Source organism: Cervus elaphus, chromosome X (genome assembly GCF_910594005.1).
Source record: "Cervus elaphus chromosome X, mCerEla1.1, whole genome shotgun sequence".
In the NCBI taxonomy this organism is placed as follows: Eukaryota; Metazoa; Chordata; class Mammalia; order Artiodactyla; family Cervidae; genus Cervus; species Cervus elaphus.
In genome coordinates, this window is record NC_057848.1 from 149,701,454 (window position 1) to 149,720,293 (window position 18,840).

An 18,840-nucleotide genomic window follows, 5' to 3' on the forward strand; every position below is an offset into this window, starting at 1 on the left:
CAAGTCTCCATTTGTCATATGACTTTTTTACACCCAAAATGGCAGTGTTATTTGGACTCTTACAGGGGATTAATAGCCCCTGCTCCTTTAAATTCTCAATGATGGGTTTTAACCCTTCCTTAACACCTCAGGCTTTAATGGATACTGCTTTTGATGTCAAAATAGGTGAGAGTCTTTGAGCTTGATAAAGATAGGAACAGCATTGTGTGCTTGACCCACAGTTTTTCCATCAGCCCACACTTTAGGATTTACATTTTGTTCAGTTAATGGGAGAGAAAGGGCAGGCTCAATATTCGTGAAAGCATAGGCCTGGACTTTACTCACTGTATCCCTCCCCAGAAGGGCTGAGGGAGACTCCATCACGATCACAAACTCGTGAGAAAACAGCACAGGGTCCCAGTTGCCGCTTAAAGGATGACTGACATAATAATGTTTGGCTCATCTAGACGGCCCCGTTATGGTAGTGGATCAGGAAGAAAGCAGGCCAGGGGCTTCAGGGAGCACAGATAAAGTTGCCTCAGTGTCCAGAAGTTGACTGATTGACCCCTCACAGTTATTAATACCCGGGGTGCTTCAGATGTAATTAGGACAGGAGCTTGTGTGGCCTCCCGGGCACCTTCAGTCCAGATTGGCTTGAGAGTCCGACCCCTGGGGCCTACATCTTGGAGGGCAGTCTCTTGTCCACTGTGGGCTTTTGCAGACCAGACTGGAGCCAGGGGTGGCTTAGATGCCTGAGGGCAGTCCCACTGGAGATGCCCCTCCTTTCCACAGTAATAGCAAGTCCATCCATTTTCATTGGGTTCCTCTGGGCATTTTTCCTCAGGCTGTTTCAGAGCAGATCTAACAGCCACTGTTGGGGCTTCAATCTTTTGCCTGGTTCTTTTTTGCCTCTTATTTTCCTCTTTACATTCTCTACTATAATATACCAACTGAGCCAGAGGTAACAGTTTTTCTAAAGACTGATTTGGTACAAATGCCTGTTTTTGTAACTTATGGCAGCTATCTGGAGCTGACTCAGTGAGAAATCTATACTTTAAGATCATTCTCCTTCTGTACTTTCGAGATCAACATCAGTAAACGTGTAGAGAGCCTCCCATAGTCTATCTAGGAATTTACCAGAAGTTTCCTTCTCTCCCTGTTCTATATTGGCCAACTTAGCATAGTCTAAAGTCTCAGCGTGGGCTTGCTCAGCTGTTATTGGAACCACTTGGCTCCCAGTAGGAAGGAGGGCTATTTTGTGTTCCCTCGTTCCCCTTGTCTCACGTAAAGACATTCATCTCCAAAAGTAGTTCAGTTTAGTCGCTCAGTTGTGTCTGACTCTTTGCGACCCCATGAACCACAGCACGCCAGGCCTCCCTGTCCATGACCAACTCCCGGAGACCATCCAAACCCATGTCCATTGAGTCGGTGATGCCATCCAACCATCTCATCCTCTGTCGTCCCCTTCTCCTGTCCTCAATCTTTCCCAGCATCAGGGTATTTTCTAATGAGTCAGCTCTTTGCATCAGGTGGCCAAAGTATTGAAGCTTCAGCTTCAACATCAGTCCTACCAATGAACACCTAGGACTGATCCCCTTTAGGATAGACTGGTTGGATCTCCTTGTAGTCCAAGGGACTATCACAAGAGTCTTCTCCACACCACAGTTCCAAAGCATCAATTCTTCAGGGCTCAGATTTCTTCACAGTCCAACGCTCACATCCATACATGACCACTGGAAAAACCATAGCCTTGACTAGATGGACCTTTGTTGGCAAAGTAATGTCTCTCCTTTTAAATATGCTGTTTATGTTTGTCATAACTTTCCTTTCAACGAGTGTCTTTTAATTCCATGGCTGCAATCACCATTTGCAGTGATCTTGGAGCCCCCAGAATTAAAGTCAGCCACTGTTTCCACTGTTTCCCCAGTTATTTGCCATGAAGTGATGGGACCGGATGCCATAATCTTAAGTTCTCTGAATGTTGAGCTTTATCCCAACTTTTAAACTCTCTTCTTTCACTTTCATCAAGAGGCTCTTTATTTCTTTTTCACTTTCTACCATAAGGGTGGTGTCATCTGCATATCTGAGGTTATTGAAATTTCTCCCAGCAATCTTGATCCCAGCTTGTGCTTCCTCCAGCCCCACATATCTAGCTTCCACCAAAACTCAAGTTTGCGAGTCAGGAGTCAGTGTTTGTCCCTAGACATACATTACATCTCACCAAGTAAGGTCATAAAGTAAAATTAGTCCTGTAAAGTCTTCTATGTACATTTTGCATCGTCTGAATAGTCTCTACCACAAATGGGACTGTTTGAAATTCTACCGAGACTGAGGCAACCCCTCCTAGAAGGGTGGCCTGATTCTCAGCCTCTTCAATTGGGAGCCCCAGATAAAGGGGCAAAGTAAGAGAACAGGAGGGAGCTGAAAGTTTCACACCCAAATCTGTACCCTTAGAACATAAGTCGGGCATGTCTCACAGAGAGATAAAGAACAACACATAAGGAACCCCATTTCCCTTATTTTCTACAGAACCGGTCTAGTTGTAAAACAGTAATAATTGAGAACCTTCAACAGGTCATCATTCCCGTCTTCCAAAGGATAATGTGGCCATTCTGTATCACAGAAGAAGATCAGGCCTATATTTCTAAACTCTGGAGGATCACACTTGTCCCAGCATCTTTATTTTTTAAATACATTTTAAAGGAGTGGTTTTGAAACTGATAGCTCGCATCTGTAAGAGAGAAAAAAGCGGGTTCCAAAGCCGTGGCTTTTTTCGACCGGAAGCGTCCTTCCCTGCTCTAGATGGGGATGCAGACAGACTCTCCACCAAAGCTTTCCTTTCCTGGTCAGATGTAGTCTGTCCTTCACCAATGCAGGCGTCTTACTTGTCCTTCCCATTTCTACCACTGAGGTGGGGTGGAGATGCACCAGGGGTAGACCTGACGGCAACCCAGATTGATTTCTAGTTCCTTACCACCAAGGCCTTTGTTTGATAGATTTGCCCTTTTCTCTGATGCCACCTGGGCTGGACCAGAGTAGTTTCCCAAGAATGTTTCCCAAGCGAGGACTCCTAGGGGAAGCCTTCATCTTTCACATCCCTATGCACATTCCTGAGTACAGTCCTGACCACAGTAGAAGCAGTGAGTCATAAAGGGAAGAACAACAACCAAGATGTCCCTTCTGAGTGTAACCATGCCACTATATGTGATAGTAAAAGAGGTTGTGGAGGGTTGGCCAGTGAGGAAAGAGTGATTTTTGTCCTCATGCTACTAGGGCCAATCCTTCCAGTTCATTTCCACAGCTTCCACAAAAGAAATATGTAAGGAGATGAGACAGAAGCCATCAGAGATCCTTCTATGGTCTGCGAAGAGCTAGCACTACTAAAGGAAGAAGCCCATTTCTTTTCCAATCTGACCAGATCCTGCAGTTTCCCATCTGTGTCCTCAAAAACCTCATGGTCACCAGCAGTGCTTCTATTTACATAGATAGGAGAACATAACCATGACAAAGACTCACTTTCATGTCACTGGCCCCTGAGGCAGGCAGCCAAGAGAGTGACCTCTAGCCTGAGGGGTGTTCCTGGAGCTAGAGTTTCGCCTCTCTCCCAAAAGTGCTCTTAGAAGCTTTCTAGAGAGGCTTGCCTAGTCTAGCAAGACTAAGCGATTCTATACATGGGGTCTAAGTAAAAGTACACAATAACTGCATGGATCACAAGTCCCTTGAAAGTCTGTCATCTGACAGATTAGGTTATTAGTTCTAATTCCCCATGCATTTATGAAATGTTCAACGAGACTAAGCAAAGCTGACCAAGAAAGGAAAACGTTCGGTCGACATGCTTCGCCCATTTCTGGTTGCTCCCCTCGCGGGGATGTTGGGTGTCTCTTGGCAGTGGCAGGTCAGTTAACACCCCCTACAAGACTCCTGTCTTGGGGGCTTCCTTCAGTCATTACGAGGCACCGTGAAACCCCAGAGCAGGGCTCATCACTCACTTCACCCAGGGCATATCATTCATTCACACAAGCACATCGAAGAGTTAGTAAAGTAAAGCAGAATGCGTGTATAATGAGAAAGCAGAGAGGCTAGAGCTCGGAGTGTTCTTACCTTGTCCTGAAGATACTGGACGAGCTCCCAAGATGATAGCTTACAGTGAACGATATTAGCTTAGGAACCAGGGACCAGGCTTGATCACTGGAGAGCTTTTGTGTAGCAGAGTTCTACTAACGTAAGAAAAGGGACAGAGAAAACTTCTGACATAGACATCAGAAGGGAGATGGAGAATGCCCCCTAGCTAGACTTATCAAGGCCTTATATACTTTTTTCAGACCCATTCCCACAACCAGCATCTTAAATTAACAAGATCAGATTGAACAATAGGAAGATCTTCCTAGACCCACTCCCATAATGTACATTTTAAGATGACAGGTTTAGTCAGAAGTCTCTTGTTAAGGAGAACCATGTCCTCCAGCGAGATACATTGTTATATTGACTAAGGTAAAGCAGTGTAGAAAAGAACTTTCTCCTTGAGAGCTCCACACCCCTTTCTCCTTTTCCAGGGCTCCAGACCCCTTTCTCCTCCTCCTCTACCTCCTCCACATCCCTGGACTTCTTATCAACCTACCTAGGAATTGACTCTCTCACTTTGAAGGAAAAATTTGATTTACTTTGCATTTTTCTTTGGAAAATCAAGAAATGTCTAAATAAAAGCACATTTTCAGTCACTATTTAGAATTACTGGCAATAAAGAGAAAAGAACACATTTGTTTTACATTATTATTTTTATTAATTTTTATTGAAATATGTTGCTTTACAATGGTGTGTTAGCTTCTGTTTCATAGTAAAAGCAATCAGACATTCCTATTCGTATATCCTCTCAGTTTGGATTTCCCTCACATTGAGGACACTCCAGTGAATTAAGTAGAATTCCCTGTGCTATACAGTATATTCCCAATGGTTGTCTATTTTATAAATAGTATCTATAGTGTGTATGTGTCAATCCCAGTATTCCAATTCCTCCCACCCTAACCCTTTCCCCCTTGGTATCCATACATTTGTTCTCTATATCTGTGTCTCCATTTCTGCTTTGTAAATAGGATCATCTATACCATTTTTCTCAATCCCACATATATACATTAATATTTAATATTTGTTTTTCTTTTTTGATTTCTTTCTTTCTGTATGACACTCTCTAGGTCCATCCAACGTCTCTACCAGTGACCCAATTTTGTTCCTTTTTATGGCTGAGTAATATTCCACCAGGTTTCCCAGGTGGGTCAGTGGGAAAAAATCCACCTGCCATTGCAAGAGCATGGGTTCAATCTCTGGGTCAGGAAGGTACCCCAAAGAAGGAAGTGGCAATACACTCCAGTATTCTTACCTGGGAAATCCCATGGACTGAGGTTTCTGGGTAGCTGCAGTCCTTGGAGTTGCAATAGAGTGAGACACAACTTGGCAACAAAATAACAAGAACAATATTCCATTGCATATACGTACCACAGCTTCTTTATTCTTGCGTCTGTTAATGGATCTGTAGGTTGCTTCCATGTCATGGTTATTGTAAACAGTCCTGCAGTGAATGCTACAGTGCATGTATCTTTTTGAATTATGGTTTTCTCTGGATATATACCCAAGAAGGAGATTGCTGTGTCATACAGTAGTTCTTTTTTATTTTGTAAGGAACCTCCATATTGTTTTGCATAGTGGTTGTACCAATTTACGTTCCCACCAACTCTGTAAGTGCATTCCCTTTTCTCCTACCCTCTCCAGCCTTTATTCTTTGAAGATTTTTGATGATGACCCTTCTGCCCGGTGTGAAGTGATACCTCATTATAGTTTATATTTCTATTTCCCTAATAATTAGTGGTGGGGGTCATCTTTTCCCGTGTTTGTTGAATATTTGTATGTTTTCTTTGGAGAAATGTCTATGTAGATCATCTGCCAATCTTTTAATTGGATTTTTTTTTATATTGAGCTGCATGAAGTGCTTGATTATTTCACAGATTAATCCTTTGTCCGTTGCTTCATTTGGAAAAATATTCTCCCATTCTCACTGTTGTCTTTGTCTTGTTTAATGTTTCTTTTGTTGTGTAAAAGGTTTTACGTTTGATTAGTTGCCATTTATTTTTGTCTTTATTTTCATTACTCTAGGAGGTGAGTGAAAAAAGATCTTGCTGAGCACTTATTTTTAAATAGCACAATTTCTTCATATAAATATGGATATAGCATTTAGAATACAGAAAGTGATCAATGTTATTTATTGCTGCCAAGATCACCTACATAGAGGTCTTCATGTGAATAATGAGTACACTCATGTCAAGGAGAATATGTTTTTGATATAGATATCATTTATTCTTTTAAAATATAAGTTACTACTTCTCCTGGAGGGAAGCTCTTCAGTTGGTTCAGTACACAGATCCTACTACTAGTAATACATTTCCCTATTTAGAATAGGAGTAAGTAAATCAGAGGCTGAATAGAATGAGGCCAAAAGTTAATCAATATTGGGGGGGAAAAAAAAACCTCTAGGAGTTATACATTTATCTTTGATCTCATTTGGAATATTTCTATTATCTTATAGTTTAAGAGTACTTTGTATGTGTTTCAGCAGTGTTAGAAAGCATCAAACATAAATATGATTTTCAAATCCTGTAATTTTACACTCTCAGATGAGGAACCTTGAATATATTTTGCTATACAGGCTCATACTTTCCTGTTTCTGTTTGACTATATCTGTATGAACAGATATATGTATGTATCGAGATATATATACATATACATGTATATGTTTACATATATAGCACATATACATGTATGTTACTTGTGTAAATGTGTCTGTGTGTCCCACAAGCTTTTCGTCTGAGTTTTAAATAAATGTGTTTGAAATGTTGGATTCCATTTTAGGGCACTTGCATGCTGTGCTAATTTTGGCTTTAAATCTGTATTGTACTGCCACATCAGGCAAAGATGGAATCACAGAGACCAGACTCAGTGCCTTGCCTGAAACATCTAACAAAACAACCCAGCACAATGGAAATATACTTATGACAACCATTTTTCATAGGTTGGACATGTGACTAGGAAAGACAGTGACTCCTGAGAGATTGAAAACAGGCAAGGTGAACCTAGAATGACCTCAGCTTGCTGCCATGTACCTGAAGCATGGGGACGGCACGTCAGGGGAAACCTGGCTGCCTTCCAAGTTGAGATGAGGCTGAGGGTCAGAGGAGGACCTAGGGGCTCCTCTGAGAATTCACAGGACAGAGAAGTGGAGGGTGAGAACTACACATATACAAAGAGAATTCTGGGGCTCACACACAGCACAGAATAGTTTTTGTTCCCTTCAGTCATAGTGGGAAATCATATCCTGCCCAGGGCATCAGAGAGAGTCCTCAGAAAGGCTTGAGTCTGTAGTGATGCTATATGAATCTCAGGTTTGGGTGCTCTGATCACACGTAACAGCTTGAAAGCAGGAAACAGATCATAGTGTTTCAAAGTCTTGTAATTGAGTCCAAGAACAAAGGTGAAGATAGAGATATTTAAAGAAAAATCTTCAATTCCTTTGTGCTGTGTACGTGTGAAGAGGGTGAAGTTTATTGTATTTGGTATATAATTGAAAATTGTTATGCATGTAAAGGAGAAAGGGGGGCTTTCATGTTGTTCAGCGGTAGAGAATCCGCCTGCCAAGCAGAAGACGTAGTTTGATCCTTGGCTTGGGAAGAAACCCTTAGAAGGAAATGCAGTCGACTGTAATATTCTTGCCTGGAGAATCGCATGGACAGAGGAGCCTGAGTTGGACATGACTTTAGTGATAAACAAGAACAAAGAAGAAAATATGTTCAGTAGTGTGGGCAAAAAGTAATGATCCAAACTGATCGAGAAATGAAACATGATAAAACAATTAAGGGTATCAAAAATTTATTGCTATATTCTATAGGTTTAAAACCTAGAGGGAAGATGAGATATATTAAGTAGAGATATGGAATAGGTAAAAATGACTTACAGTGAATTTCAAGAGGACCCAACTATAATGTCTGAGATTAAAAAATTAATACTGGTTTGGACTAAGAGTAGTTTAAATTTTATAGTGGAACAAAAATTAGTGGCAGACATATACTGGAACGAAATTAGTGGATCTATGTATGTTGACTAACACAGTGTATTTTATAGTACATTAAATCTAAGAAACAAAATCAACTTTAATACCCATTACAGATGTGGGTGTCGAATTTACTGGCAACATTTGTAAAGGGCCAATTATGATTTCTTTGTATTAGTTTTTAGAATTTTGTAGAATTTTGTAATAGAAGAATATATGCCTCATTATCTTGGTATTTCAAGTATTTAAATAACCTCACAGCAGTACTAGCAGTTGTGTATAAATTAGATAAAGTAACTGCTTGCTGACGCCACAGACAGCTCCTGAAATCTGGATGGTTTAACACAGTGAAAAGTTCTTTTTTCAGTGTAGCAGGTATTGTCTGCTCTCAGGTGACTCAGGGTCCAGACTTATGCCACTCTGTGGTTCCATCCTCCAAACATAGGATCTTCATGTTTACTGCAGAATAGAAGGAGAAGGCAGCTCTGGATTGCCTCGACCTGTAAGTGACACTGTTTCTGCGCATTTGTCAGTGTCAACAACAGCCACGTGAGTCTTCCAAAGTACAAACATATCAGGAAAGTAGTCTCGTCGTGCACCCAGGAAGGAAAGCAGAAGTCTGTCCCATCCATTGTTACATAGTAGATGCTCAGTGTAGAGCACTTATTTGAATTTGTTGTGGAAACACCCCCTTCATTTCTTGATGGCCTAAGGAGACTAAACTTGCCTTGTAGTTCTCCAACTGTTTTTTTTTAATCCCGTACATTGCAGGTACATTCAAATATAGGATGACATTTAATTTTCAAAAGAGTCCTATAAAATCTTAGCAAGGAGGGCTCACCTTTTTCACTCAGAAGCACCTTTCTGAACTTACCTTCGAAATAAATTCTAGATTCTCATGAGAAGGAAACTGATCTCCTATTGAGTCATAATCACAACCCTAACTTGTGAGTCCTGGCAACCCTGAGCATGACTGAACATGCAGGACATGTCTATGGGTGTCATTAGGCGCAAGGGAAAACCATGATGTTTCTCTGGATGAATACTGAGATAAGAGGCAGCAGAAGGATGGCAGGTTATCTTGATCTTCATTTTTCAAGGCAGCATGTGTGCCAAAAAGCTGTTTTCTTCTCCTAGGAGAACTCTGGGTTTGAGGAATTCAGCCTCTGTTAATGTTTTCAAGACACTGATTTCCATGGTCTTTTGTCATCTCCAACTTATGAGGGAGGCTTTGGATATTAACCTCCTAGGAAAGCTAACTATTTGTTCTGTTTATTTGGAGGCCAGTCTCAACACCATTAACACATTCCAAAGTTGGACATGAGGGCATACTGGGGAAGTCTCAGAGGAAGGGAGCTGTAATCTGGAAAGGTGCTGGGACTGGACACAGGTGCTGGGACCAGAGAGTCAGCTCTCCAGGAACCCTGGAGCAAGGGTGAGAAGGACGCTAGATAAACACAGCTCACCCGCAATCCCCAAATGGTAACTTATTCTTATATTAAACTTCCTTCATCAGGACTGTTTATAGTACTTTGGCTGCAGGGTTTTTTGTGTGCTTGTTTGTTTTGTTTTTCTACGTGAAATTTGTACTTTAGTTCTTCCAGGTATTTGGTAAACATTTCTTGCATCTTCTGCATTGTTTCTGAGATCCTGGATCATCTTCACTATCGTTATTCTGAATTCTTTTTATGAAACATTGCCTATTTCCACTTCATTTAATGGTTTTTCTGGGGTTTTATATTGTCCCTTCGTCCAGAACATAACCCTCTGTTTTTTCATCCTGATCAACTTGCTGTAATGTGGTTTTTCTTCTAGCTGCAGTTGGGTCATGGTTCTTCTTGCTTCTTTTGTCTGCCTTCTGGTGGATGAGGCTAAGAGGCTTCTATAAGCTTCCTGATGGGAGTGACATGAAGAGGAAACTGGCTCTTGCTCTGGTGGGCAGGGCCTTGCTCAATAAAGCTTTAATCTAATAACCTGCTGATGGATAGGTTTGGGCTCCCTCCCTGTGAGATTTTTGGCCTGAGGCCATCCAACCCTGAGGTCTGTGGTCTCTGTGGCACAGTTAATGATGACCTCCAAGAAGGCTTATGCCAAGGAGGACCTCTGGGACTGCTGCTGCCAGAGGCCCCACCCTGGGGTGAGACCCAGCTGACCCATGCCTCCACAGGAGACTGTCCCACACATGGAGGTAGGTCTGGTTCCATCTCTTGTGGAGTAAATGCTCCTTTCCTGTGGGTCCTGGTACGTGCAAGATTTTGTTTATGCCCTCCAAGAGTGCTGTGTCTGTTTCCCCTACTTCTGTGGGAGTCCTATAATCAGATCCCACTGCCCTTCAAGGTCAGATGCCCAGGGGTTTCCCAGCCCCTTTGTCACATCCCCAGGCTGGGACCCTGATGTGAGGCTCAGAACTTTCACAACTTGGGAGAACTTCTTTGGTATATTTGTTCTCCAGTCGCCCACCCTGTGGGTATGGGATTAGAATTTATTGTGATTGCACCCCTCCTAGTGTCTTGTTGTGGCTTCTATTTTGTCTTTGGATGTGGGATATCTTTTTTGGTGGGTGCCGACATCCTCTTGTCGATAGTTGTTCAACAGCTAGTTGCAGGTTTGGTGCAGGAGGAGATGGACAGACATTTTTCTACCCCGTCATCTTGAATGAAATACAGTTTGGAGTAGTGAGAAGACAAGAGAATTGAAGGACACTAGGTCTGCCTCATTCTGGGAGGGGTAGAACAGTGGCCTCTCGACAGATGCGGACCAAAGGTCTATTACCAGCTCTGTCACAAGTCTTGTAAACTTCAGAAAATTGGAAATTCATAATTTGCAAAGTGAGTCTGATAAACCTTACTTTTTAGAACTAATGTAATATATGTGATATTTATAAACCTCTTGCAATAATGGTTTTTAAAGAATGACATTTCTTACTCTGATAATTATGACCCCACACCATACAACTCTTCAGGGATTTTTTTTTTTCACTTTCATGAGATGTCAGAAAATATGTGGCACTTTTGGAATGAACAAATTACTGCTAAACCAGTAAAACTGTATAAAATTTCCCCATTTGTAAATATGTCATTTTAATGTAGAGGAATCTCTCCTGGCTGGATGCTACTCAGAGATTTTAGATTTGTGTCAAGGACAAAGATTCTTCCCTCCCAGGTGCCTTTTCATCCACACCATGCTCCCTCACCCCCGTTTTCATTAATTTCACTGCCACTAAGAGTGTAGTCTTCATTTGAAGTTCCCAAATTATGCTTAAGTAGTAGATGGAAATAAAAGCAAAAATAAACAATTGGGACCTAATTAAACTTAAAAGCTTTTGTGCACTGAAAGGAAACTATAAGTAATGTGAAAAGACAGCCCTCAGATTGGGAGAAAATAATAGCAAATGAAACAAAACTGACAAAGAATTAATCTCCAAAATGTACAAGCACCTCATGCAGCTCAATACCAGAAAAATAAATGACCCAATCAACAAATGGGCCAAGGAACTAAACAGACATTTTGCCAAAGAAGACATAGAGATGGCTAACAAACACATGAAAAGATGCTCAACATCACTCATTATCAGAGAAATGCAAATCAAAATGACAAAGAAGTATCATCTCATACCTGTCAGAATGGCTGCCATCAAAAAGTCTAGAGACAATAAATGCTGGAGAGGATGTAGAGAGAAGGGAACCCTCTTGCACTGTGGGTGGGAAGGCAAACTTGTACAGCCACTATGGAGAACAGTGTGGAGATTCCTTGAAATACTGGAAATAGGACTGCCATACGACCCAGCAATCCCACTGCTGGGCATACACACTGAGGAACCCAGAATTAAAAGAGACTACGTGTACCCCAGCGTTCATTGCAGCACTGTTTACAATAGCTACAACATGGAAGCAACCTAGATGTCCATCAGCAGACAAATGGATAAGGAAGTTGTACGTATAGACAATGGAATATTACTCAGCTATTAAAAAGAACACACTTGAGTCAATTCTAATGTGGTGGATGAAACTGGAGCCTGCTTTACAGACTGAAGCAGTCAGAAAGAGAAACACCAATACAGTATATTAACACATCTATACTGAATTTAGAAAGATAGTAATGATGATCCTGTGTGCAAGACAGCAAAAGAGACACCGATATAAAGAACAGACTTTTGGACTCTGTGGGGGAAGGCGAGGGGGGGAACGACTTGAGAGAATAGCATTGGAGCATGTATATTACCATATGTGAAATAGATGACCAGTCCAAACTGGATGCATGAAATAGGGCACTCAAAGCCAATGCACTGGGACAACCCAGAGGGATGGGATGGGGAGGGAGGTGGGAGGGGTGTTTGGGATGGGGGGACACCTATACACCCGTGGCTGATTCATGCCAATGTATGGCAAAAACCACCAAAATATTGTAAAATAATTAGCTTCCAATTAAAATAAATTAATAAAAAACAAAAAAGATGAGTAGTAAAGCATTTCTGTAACAGAGTCTCCTCCGAACCCCAGTGCAGAGAGTGCTGTCATCATGAGAGTGTAACAGGCAGGAAGGCCAGGGGTCTCCAAAGGGAGGAAACAGGCTCCTAGTGTCAGACAATTTTTATCTCTCTAAGGGGCAGGAGGAAACAAACAAGTGTTAGATTTTTTCCCCTTCTCTATACAAATTTAACAAGAGGTTTCTCTTAAAATTCTGTGTTTCCATAACAACACCTGGTTCCACCTAAACTTAACTTTTCTCAAACCTTGAGTTAACCAATGCGTTTTTCTTATGGAAATGCTTGTCTTATGCTATGTTAATGAACTATGTGTTTACCCTAGACTCTGTCTTTCTTCAAGTCGGTTCTGCCTAAGACTCAGAACCAACTAGAGAAACCAGTATGTTTTACCGCTACATTGTTCTCCTAATCTATGTTAATGAAACTATATTTACTTGGAAACCTGCCTTTCTTCAAGATTCATCTCAATCATTTTATGGCCCGGGATGACTCACCTGCTGCCATTGTTATTTCAAAATGCATGTTGTGGTTGAGGGGCCTGGTCCCAGTCTCTGGGTTTTGAGCCATTTCCTTTCTCTAATTAGCAGATGGCTAGTAGCTATATAATATCCGGCCAAAGACTAGCAGTGGGGCACTCTTTCTGTCCCCTTCTGATGTCTATGTCAGAAGCTTTCTCCATATCTTTTACACCTCAATAAAAATGTTTTACACAAAAACTCTGAGCGATAAGGCCTTGTCACTGGCCCAGGATTCAATTCTTCTCCTCTGGAGGCCAAGAATCCCGGAGTCTTTCGTGATTCAGTAACAACCTTTCAACAGTGGCTATTAGACATCTCAGTTAAAGGAAATACCATCCTTGTTTCTTGCACACTCCCTGGAGACAAGGGGATTAAATCCCTAGTTTATGCCCTGTGTTCTCCTGCACTGGGGCAGGAGCACAGAACCCCTTTTATCCCTGCCCCAGGTGGAGATTCTGTTTAACCCCCAGTCTCCAAGTAAAAATTAAGGGTAATCTTACATTCCATTCCTCAGCCTTTCCACTCAAACCCACCACCATCTTAGGGTTAACCCATACCCCCAATTCACTCAGCCTAATCATTTAGCCCACCCCCCCCCCAGCTAACTTAAAATTACATCCTCAAGGGAACCACAGTGTCCCAAAGTGCCCAACTTCCTCGCGTCAGAGCATTTACATTTAACTGCTCTCATCTGGAACCTCCTCTCCTCATCCCTTGTTTCAACTTGTCACGTGTTTCACTCTCAGAGTGTATCTCACCATCTTCCTGATATGGCAGCAACTCCTAAAGTTCTATGGTCAGTGGCTCAGTCTTCTTTATTACCCACTGCATTTGTGCTGTGGAGCATTCCAAAGAGTAGGTGCTCAATTAATGGTTGGAAATAAGAGTAACAATGATAAACACGTCTGCTTTTTATGAATTAATTTCTGGCTCAATCTTGAATAATCTAAGAAAATACTATTAATTTTACAAAAGAGAAGTACTAAAATCATTCAACAAAACCAAAAACTTACCACTACTTTTTCTTTTCATTTTTTCCTTGACCCAAGTTGTTTTACTGCAAAATCTATTCACATTTGCAGTAAAATCCCTCTTCCACTGCTGTGTTTTCTTATTATGAAAGTGAAAATGAAAATCTGTCCTGTCCAACTCTTTGCAAGTCCATGGACAATACAGTCCATAAAATTCTCCAGCCCAGAATACTCGAGTGGGTAGCCTTTCTCGTCTGCAGGGAATCTTCCCAACCCAGGGATTGAACCAAGGTCTCCCGCATTGCAGGCAGATTCTTTACCAGCTGAGCCACCAGGGAAGCCCAAGAATATGGCAGTGGGTAGCGTATCCCTTCTCCAGCAGATCCTCCTGATGCAGGAATCAAACAGGGGTCTCCAGCATTTCAGGAATATTTCCCATTCTTGATCACACAAACAATGAAAGGTTTCTAAATTTGTTTTATAAAATATCAAACCTTTAACTCAAACCTGATAAGCAGTAATAAATATGTGATCCATATTGTCACCAGTGGAATGGCGATTTCCTCAATTTTTGCCCTGCCAAAGAGAAAGAGTTCAGTGGAGACACACAGAGCAGTTTTAAGTTGCACGAGTTTTATGAAGCAGAGCAAAAGTACACTCCCGAGAAAGGATGAGAGCAGGCTGTCTGGACACCAGAAGTGGTGCTGCAATGGGATAGCATGTGTGCCCTATGTCATTTGACTGACAAGTTGATGGACAGCTTTAGGTTGTACAAATTGTCTCATAGTGTGCACGCAGTTACCCATAAGTACCCAAGCAAACCCCACAGAGTGGGAGGGAAGACAGAAAGCACAGTGCTATTTTTTTTATAAATATGGCATCATGAACCCTGGTTTATATTAGTCACCTTTTAGGTCTTAGTGCCCAGTACCGTTGCCTGGAAAATCCCATGGGCAGAGGAGCCTGGTGGGCTGCAGTCCATGTGTCGCTAAGAGTCAGACACGACTGAACGACTTCACTTTCACTTTTCCCTTTCATGCTTTGGAGAAGGAAATGGCAACCCACTCCAGTGTTCTTGCCTGGAGACTCCCAGGGATGGGGGAGCCTCGTGGGCTGCCGTCTATGGGGTCACACAGAGTCAGACACGACTGAAGCGACTTAGCAGCAGTAGCATGTCTTTGTGCACCTGTGCCACCCTGTGCTAGCAGGTTGTCTTGCTTGGTCCTGACATGGCTGGAAACCTAGTGGTGGTCATTGGCCGGAACAGGGAGGCTCTCTGGGTGTGCTCTGACCACCAGGGTTCAGATGGGGAAGAGGAAGACAAACCATCTCTGGCTGCTAACTTGGCTGAAGTATTCTACTCCCAATTGGATTCTAAACAGGGAATAGCCATTGTTCACATGGGAAATGGTGGGAAGTTTGTCATGTGACAGCTATCTCCCAGCTGAGTGCTGACTCTGTATATAGTTGTCCTTTCTGCCTGAGAGAGTGTCTGTGAAAGGATGATATAAATGTCCTTCCGGGTTAACTCAAAAGTCATAGATGTCTAAACTTGCCTAGATATTTTTTCAGGTCATCTGAGAACTTTCCTTAATCTTCTTTTATCCAACTGAGACCCTGCATGCAGAGGGAATCTCTGATTCTAATGGAAGTCTGGTGGGCCCTATGACTTGCTGAGGTGGGCAGAGTTTAAGGAGCCTGGAGCCCCAGGTTAGAGGGCAAAGTGTTGTTGATGGGGGGCAGGAGTAGTGGTGTTCAGTGCTGAGTATAGTGAAGAAGAGATCTGTGGTCCAAGAGGCTCCATCTTTTGCCCAGAGAGAGTTCCTGTGAACAGGGCTCAGTGGCTGGCTGATGGTTAGTATCATCGGGAGAAGGGGAAGGGCTTTTGTAGGCAAGTGAAGCATTGCCAAACCAGCAGAGTCTACCCGACAAGTCTTTCAAAGTTCAGAGTTTTTCCTAAAGGCAAGGGAGACTTTGACATAAAGGACCTCGCTCGAATGCTAAGGGCAAGAATTCAGTGATGGACAGTCAGTTACCCATCTGAAAAGGAAATGATGAATGCTCATAAGGGGCTTGAGGTCCCTTATGAGGCTCATAAGGGACGTCACTGACGTCCCTCGTGGCCTTTTCATGGCTGTGCCCTCCCTCACCTGTGATCTTGCTGGGCAGAATGTGGTGAAGTTCTCAACCCAGGGGCCGTTGTGGCTTCCCTGAGTATTTTTTTTTTAAAGAAATTATTTATGTATTTAATTTTGGTTGCGCCGGCTCTTCATTGCTGCTTGTGTGTTCTCTAGTTTCGAGGAGCAGGGGCTACCCTTCATTGGGATGCACTGGCTTCTCATCGTGGTGGCTTCTCTTACTGTGGACCCCAGGCTCTAGGACGCATGGGCTTCACTAGGTGCAGCAAGAACTGGTGAAGTAGAAGAGGTGTTAGGAGATTGCTGTTGTTGTTCAGTCTCTAAGGCATGATTGACTCATTGTGGCCCCATGGGTTGTAGCCCGCCAGGATCCCCAGTCCATGGGATTCTCTGGGCAGGAGTACTGGAGTGGGTTGCCATTCCCTTCTCCAGGGGAACTTCCCAATCCAGGGATCAAACCGGGGTCTCCTGCCATTTCAGGTAGATTCTTTACCGTCTCAGCCACCAGGGCAGCCATATTTCAGAAGGTAGCCAGAAAAGTTTTAGCTCAGTTTCTTTTATTTTCTCTCTTTGTCCATTCTCTCCCTATCCTGTAAACACAGTCAGCTTGAATTTTATCAACACAAAGTTGAGGCATTCATGGCATACAGCGTCTGGATTTGTACACCCAAAGGCAAAGATATTGGGAGTCTAGGTGCAGAGAAATGCAGAAGAAAGTGACTTTCATTCTAGCACTATGAGCCAGTTTAACAGCCAATAGTTTAAAATTTTTGATGGGGTGGCATGGAGACCTCCTGTGCTTGAAACTTATCACATCAGGTTGTGACTAAAATCCACGTGGCCAGGACTCCAACCCCCTAAAATCCAGTTTGGGACTTGAACCACAGTCTCTTAATTAGAATAACTCACCTGGTACATGGACTTACTGTGGCTCAGGTTCTTTGTGTCTCAGTGCACAAGGAATTTAGCAAGAGGCAAAGTGTTAGGCAAGAAATAGATTTATTTGTATAGGATACTTGTAAAATATGAAAGCAGGTGGGTGATGGAGCTCTGCCTGGAGGATTAAGTGGAATACATTTTATAGTCAAGGGAAAGTGGAGGACTAGGAAAGACTGCCTTCTTTGAGTAGAGGTCAGGCTTATATCACTCGCTCCGAATTTGTTTGGAGCAGGAGAGTGTGTGACCTTATGTGGTCAAACTTGGATTATCGTAGCACTTCTTCAAATCAATAGAAAGGTGGTGACATTCTTCTTTTACCTAAAGGCCTGGGGGACATCTCATGTATTATTTATAGATTTATATTTAAACTAACCTGTTTCCTTCCACTACATTCTGATACCTTTCTTGAACTGTGTTAACTTACAATGGTCTACAGGTGGTTCCTAGGTTTCTCTATCTCTATTCCCCACCCACCCCCACCTAGACTTCTAGATCTACCTGTCTGTCTGTCTGTGCTCAGGCCCTCATTCATGTCTGACTCTTTGCAACCCCATGAACTGCAGCACTCCAGGCTGTCTGTCCATGGAATTCTCCAGGCAGGAATACTGGAATGGGTAGCCATTTCCTTCTCCAGGACATGTTCCAGAACAGGGAACAAACCTTCATCTCCTGCACTGCAGGTGGATTCTTTACCACAGAGCCACCTGGGACCTGTATCCTTTGCTATTCTATCCCTGTCATATGGGGGCCAGGTTCCTCAGCCAAGAGCAGACTTATTTCTTCAAGGGTGCCTTCTTCATGAAGGTCTCCAGCTTGTTGGACTATTGTCTGGCATTTAGTGAGCAGTTTTCTTACCAACAAATGGAACAGGACGTCATGCATTAGCAGAAACACCAAAGGAAAACTTTCCTATCAAGGACTTGAGGGGAGGGGCAGGTCACTTGGTTTGGGGCCTTCCTTCAATTCCCATTGTCATGGAGGATTAGAAGGACAGAGGCACAGGGAAATCAGTTTGCACAGAGTAGCTCACCCATGTATGAAATAAGTGTCCTCCCTGCCACATCAACAGTTACTTGAAGCTACTCTGGAGAAATGACCAGGTGTCCTCTGGTAACTCCTGGGAGGTCTTGCAGCTCCTCTGTCTTTACTGAGGACATGTTCTCAGAGTAAGGGCCACAACTCTCTGAGACCCAATAGAAGAAAGCAAAGGTTGCCTAACTTACCACATCTGCCTGTGGTCTCTCAGGACAGAAAGCTTTGGCTGGCAAATTGAGGCCTTCTGATGGCTGGCTGCACCAGTCAACGCTCAGGCTCCTCAATTTGACTCCTGGGAAGACCTGTATTTCCTCCCTCTCTTCACTATTACTGTCCTCTCTCCAGGTCCTCACACTGACTTCCCATCTCCTAAGGAGGCCTGTCCTCTAATGCTACAGCCTTGAATTCCCTGAGACCATCTCAGAGGACGTGAGGGCTCCCTCGTGGGCATGCCTGCATGTGGTCACTCATGGCTGACTCTCTGGGAGGGATTCTGTGGCATCCCCACTTTTATAGTGTGAGTGGTTCCTTCAATCCTCATGGTACTCTACTTGACTCTTGGCATGACCTGGAATTCCTATTGGGGTTGACCCCTGAGCCCCAGCGCCTCACCTCCTGAGATTCTCTAAAAGGAAATGTGTGCGGTTCATCATGCCAGCGTTCCCGAATTTGCCAAGGGAGG